The sequence below is a fragment of the Rhamphochromis longiceps genome, linkage group LG12 (genome assembly GCF_057381845.1).
Source record: "Rhamphochromis longiceps isolate RC_006_pf linkage group LG12, R_longiceps_female_GT1.1, whole genome shotgun sequence".
NCBI classification, from domain to species: domain Eukaryota; kingdom Metazoa; phylum Chordata; class Actinopteri; order Cichliformes; family Cichlidae; genus Rhamphochromis; species Rhamphochromis longiceps.
In genome coordinates, this window is record NC_140568.1 from 45,562,948 (window position 1) to 45,568,947 (window position 6,000).

The 6,000-nt window shown below is 42.6% G+C and overlaps 1 protein-coding gene across 2 annotated transcripts in view; it reads left to right on the forward strand.

Annotated features, from left to right (window-relative positions):
* LOC146658261 (uncharacterized) overlaps positions 1-5,568 on the forward strand; it is a 50,449-nt gene extending 44,881 nt beyond the window's left edge. For both annotated transcript variants that reach the window (XR_014914151.1, XR_014914153.1), the window contains exon 17: positions 4,790-5,568. The gene's annotated coding sequence lies outside the window, so the exon portion shown is untranslated. The remainder of the gene's footprint in view (positions 1-4,789) is intronic.
* Positions 5,569-6,000: the final 432 nt, after the last annotated feature.

Genomic DNA, 6,000 nt, shown 5'->3' on the forward strand with positions numbered 1-6,000 from the left:
CGAGCTGTGGGTAGTGACCGAAAGAACGAGATCGCGGATACAAGCGGCAGAAATGAGCTTCCTCCGAAGGGTGGCTGGCCTCTCCCTTAGAGATAGGGTGAGAAGTTCGGCCATCCGGGAGGGGCTCAGAGTAGAGCAGCTGCTGCTCCACATCGAAAGGAGCCAGCTGAGGTGGTTCGGGCATCTGACAAGGATGCCCCCTGGGCGCCTCCTGGGTGAGGTGTTCCAGGCATGTCCCACCGGGAGGAGGCCCCGGGGCAGACCCAGGACACGCTGGAGAGATTATATCTCTCGGCTGGCCTGGGAACGCCTTGGTATTCCCCCGGATAAGCTGGAGGAGGTGGCTGGGGAGAGGGAGGTCTGGGCCTCTTTGCTTAGGCTGCTGCCCCCGCGACCCGGCCCCGGACAAAGCGGATGAAGATGTATTAACTGTATCTCCACATCCTCCATGGTGGAGCTCAGCGTTCACTCTGATAGAGCCCACTGTGTTCTCTGTGAGTGGGAAAGTTTCCAGCTGACACACCTGCTGTGAGCACCTGTGTGTGGGCAGAAAGTCAAGTTTCTGAGAACAGATTAGTTAAAGCAGAAAGGTGAGTTAGGTTAATGAGTGACAGCCTAATATTTGTTTGATAAGCTTGTCCCAGAGAAGCTTATCAAACAAATATTAGGCTGTCACTCATTAACCTAACCTGGCCAAGGTAAAGGCATACCTTCCGGCTAACGTCTTTGAGCGTGTTATTCACCTTTTCCTTACTTGCAGATTGGACTACTGCAATTCATTGTTTTATGGTCTAGATCAGGCCAACATCCATTATCTTCAGATGGTTCAAAATGCAGCTGCTCGCCTGCTAACTGGTACCAATAAGTAAGATCAAGTAAGTCAATAAGATAGCAACGTTAAATCTCGTGAAACCACGCGGGATTTCATCTCGCGGGCTTTGGATCGTGGTTTAAAAAAGGCATCCATCTCAGTCAAGTTGAGCAGCCAACTGTATGTTTTTGGTATGTCTTGATTTTTTGAATTAATATTTACCATATTTCAGCCAAATGTAGTTAAACGTCTAGAGTGTCGCCATGTAACATGCTAAAAAAGAGCCGTTAGCTTATTTGCTGTTTTATCTGCTGACAAAGAATTGGCGCTTTTTCATTTGAATTTGTCTTTGGCACAAGAGCCGTAATATCACATTAAACCTAATTACGAGGCACTCATAACATAATTTGGTTTTCTGTGTGAATAGATTTGCCAGCTGACTCTTCAGTTACATTGTGTATTTACTGCACCGTGGTGTTAGTGAGATTTTGGACACTGAACAGCTTTAGCTAATATCATCAGCGGTATTATGCTAGCTTACATCCCTACCCCTCCTGCCCTCATCTGCTGTCCTTTTGGGTTTTTTTGCTGCACATTGAGAGACGACCTCTATTCTATGTTTTTCACTCTCTCTTAGAAACTCTGTTAGACCATGAATGGCAGCATGGCAGGCCACTCTTTAGCTATTTACTATGTTGCTTGCACAAACCTTTGATTACATCTTTAATCAACACCGTGTCTTTCGCCCCCGAGCAGAGCAAATCTGGGACCAGGGCCCTGTTTCAGGAAGCCGGTTTAGTGGAAAAACTGAGTAAGTATACCCTGAGTTAACGAAAACTCTGGTTTTTCGGTTTCACAAAGCGAGTTCAGCTGCAGCCTGAGTGAGTCACTATGACGACACACTCCGTGAAGCTAACCTGCCCCCTAGCAGGTTTACTACAACTAACCGTGACTGTCTCCGCCCCTTTGTCGGAAACCTGACAGTAGGAAGTGTCAGACATGGCGTGCTCCTTCCTTGAAGAGCCAGTAGATGTTGAAGCCCAAATTCTCTGCAGAGCTCTCCGCTGGGAGAGAGTGATCAGAGCGCGTTTGGACATTTTATCATTTCCTGATGATTTTCTGTGCGAACGTTACCGTTTCTCAGCACAATCTATAAGTTATTTGAATAACATCCTCAGGCCTAATATTACGCATGTGACACATCACGGACATGCTCTCAGTTCTGTGCATATTATTTGTATCGCACTCCGTTTCTTTGCAAACGGGAGCTTTCTGTATAATATTGGTGACGCTGAGCACGTTTCCAAGGCTACCGTCTGTCGGGCAGTCAGGAATGTTACAGTTGCACTGAAACGTCTCCTGCACTCGTCTGTGGTGTTCCCCGGTCATAGACCCACAAGATTCATCAAAGAGGGATGCCACAAAATTGCAGGTATCAGGATGACCAAAACTTAATGTATGATGTGGTGATACTTGGACTACTACTTAAATTTTACATTTATTTTCAGGGTTCCCAGGCGTGATTGGCTGTACAGATGGCACTCACATTCCAATCATTGAATCAGTAAATGAAGGAGACTATGTGAACAGGAAGTCTTTCCACAGCATTAATGTACAGGTACATAGTTCCCTGTAGCATTTCACACCAACAAATTATTTCATTATAGTAATGGATGCTAATTTGTGTTCTCTGCACTGTGAAGATCATATGTGATGCTGCCAACATTATCACAAATGTGGAAGCCAAGTGGCCAGGCTCTGTCCATGACTCACAAATATTCCGTGAATGTACACTGAGCACAAAATTTGGACATGGTGAGTTGAGAATACTTTAAAATATATAAAGACCAATTGCTACAGGGACATTTGAACTGAAGTGTATCCTTCTGTCTTAGGAGAGTTCACTGGCTACTTGCTTGGTGATAGGGGGTATCCATGTTTACCCTATTTGCTTACCCCTTACCCTGACCCTGAACCGGGCCCACAGCAGCGATATAATCTGGCTCATTGCAGGACAAGAGCCAGAATTGAAATGACTATCGGAATGCTTAAGGCCCGGTTCCAGTGCCTGCAAAGACTCAGGGTCACCCCAGAAAGGGCATGTGACATTATTGTGGCATGTGTGATTCTTCACAACATTGCCACAATTAGAGGAGAACACTGTCCTTCTGAACCAAACATCAGCAGTGATCCAAACCATGAACATCCTGACCCTCCCACGGACATACAAGATGGAAGTGCAGTCAGAGACACCATATGTCACAATCATTTCTTTTGACCCATCACCTCAACATGTTGAAAGAACAATAAACAGATGTTTTGTTCAACTGGCTTTATGGGTCACCTGTGTTTCCTGTACACAAAGTATTAAAAGATGTAAACCTCATAAAGTGTCTCTGTTGCTTCCTCCTCTGTAACAGCTGTCAATGTTTCTTCATTATTTTCCTGTAGTAAAGAAATAGACAACATTGCTGTTCTACTGTAAACTCATATAATCTGTGGAGTATTACTCACAACTGCATGTTGGTCTGGCTCAACAGGAGGCTGCACCAGATGCAGTACACCACCACCATCAACTGATAGAATATGAGGTTTATACAGGTCACTTATAAATTACAAGGGACCAAATGGCAATTAACAAACATACCAATCACCTTACACTTCATTGTCATTATGCTCTCAAAGACAACCAAGACTGAGGGAAGGCAAAATCAGTAGGAAAATAACTTCACTACAAAATAATTCATTATGGTAAAGAGTTTATCAAATGAATGTGTCGCACTGCAAAGGTGACTGTGAAGAAAGGATGTATGCACATCATGTATTATTTTGAATTTACCCCTTATGTAGGCACTTGTGTCTTGCGGGGTTATTGACTCAGAGGATGTCCCCGCAGAGATGCCTTCGGCCACAGGGCGCCCACTGTTTTGGCTGAGGGCCAACTGCTCAGCCTCTGTGAGTGGTGGTGGTGGAGGACCCCCACCTGTTTTTCGGGCCTCTGCTTTTTTTTCTGTTGGCTATAACGGGTCACATTTGAGCATACAGAGTAAGCAAACATGTACTTGTAATGTGCTCAGATAATTTCAATAAGTGCTTACAGAAAGAAAATTAATGTAGCCTCTAACTGCAATTGATTTACATGGGACAAACAGACCAAGCACTATGACTCATAATACAATTACACCTTACCTGTTTGGACTATATTTTTATATTTCATTTTTACTTGCTGCCAGGAACGTTTGGGGCCTGTTGGGTTGCACCTGCGCTCACATCACATCACAAAATAAAATGTATAAAATAACAAATAAAATAACATATGATAAAATAACGTGTTAAATGGGTGGAAATCCCTCGATCAATGTTTAAATTAACACTCACGCATTGACTCTGTCGGCTATGTTTTGCCATGCATGCTCCCTTTCTTTTGCAGCTGTGGCTGTGTTACTTTTTTTCCGCGGAATTTGCATGTTATCAGCATATGCTGCCATCAGAATTTCGGCCTCAAGCGCTGTAAAATACATTGACCGCGCCTTCTTTCCCTCCGTCTCCATGGTGACTCGCTTAATCTGTGCTCCGCTTATCAGGGCTTTATGTATCCTCGTCCGCGCGCTTCACTTGGGGTTAAAGCAACTCCGCGTTGACTGAACTAATTGTTATCAGCCTTTCTGAAACGGAATATTCCGAGTTGGACAGTTCGGGGTTACTCAACCGTGAGTGTCGTTTTTCACTCTGAGTTTTCTAAACCGGCTTCCTGAAACAGGGCCCAGGTGTTTGGGTTTAATGGTTCATTTTGCTTCTCTTGCTGTTGATCCTCCATTAATACTTACCTCAAATTGTTTAGTTATAATTGTTGTTTAACTGAATCTTGACGTCAGAGGCCTTAAATAGAATGTTTAAATTACTCTAACATTAGAACTGGTAGATTCAAAAGAGATGAGTTTAAAAAGGAATCTTAAAGAAATGTTTGTGTTTAACCAGGACTTGACTGAGGCCACTGCACAGATTGAGAAAACCACAATGAACATCTGTCTCCAGAGGATGCGCCAGGCAATGACTTTTCTGATGTTGGCATCATCATCGAGGGTATAGTAGTTCTTCAAGATCTGGATAACGTGACCTTTGCAGTAGCCATGCTGTTTGGACCTTTTTTATTCCTTCAACATGAGTTACCCATCACAGCTCTGCTACACTTTTGAGGTGATTCAAAGGGTGGTAATGGAGTTGGATGCAAGTCAGCTCTCAAGAAAAGCTCACAACTAAGACAAAACTGCTCCTGCAAGGAAAGCTCACTGTTATGCATGCAAGCTGATCAGCTCTAGGTGAGAGGACATTTAAATCTCACACTTGTTCTGCTGCATTTTTGAAGCTCAATTCCAGGAACAGATCGCAGGGTTCATTTTTATATACTCTGCAACTGCCATGAGGATGAGCCGTTTTTTGTTGTTGTTTGTTTTTCCTTTTGCTCTGTACAAGTTCTCTGTTTGTCTGTTTGGCAGCATTTTTAAATTTCTCTTTGTATTTTTTCTTTCTTTTACTAGTGAAGAGATGTAGCGTGAACAGTTATACAGTCTAAATATCCCATATGGGTCGTGTGAAATGGTATTTTCAGTTTCATTCAGTTGAAGTAAAGAACGTTGAATATTTCTAAGTGTGCTGTTTTGAACCAAGATGTCACAGTATGATCAGTGCTGTAATTTTTGACAGTCACTGTATCAATGTTATTTTTGCGTCTCTTGAATAAAGGTTTTGACCTGCAAGTGCTAATTTCTTTAGTTATTGGGGTAAAATGGGTAATGTTAATAGGAAGGTGTTTGCCAATTCAGTAACCTAATTTAATGTTAATGGAAACTAACATTTCCTCAAATTGTTTAGTTATAATTGTTGTTTAACTGAATCTTGACGTCAGAGGCCTTAAATAGAATGTTTTGATTTGTTCTTTCCCAACATTTTTCAAAAGAAACAGTCTAATTTCTTTGCTGTGATTGATTCCAGAGAACACGGAAGAACTGACATTATTTAACTGTTGATTTATGTAGATTCAGTGGAGGAGTAATGTCAGTTTAATTCTTTACCTACTGTCAATGCAGTGAAATTAGACATGTTGTTTTGAAAGGTTACTGGTGGATGCCAGCAACCATCTTGGAAGAGAACAATACAATCTGTTATAAGGCCTCCATTTGAAAATTGTG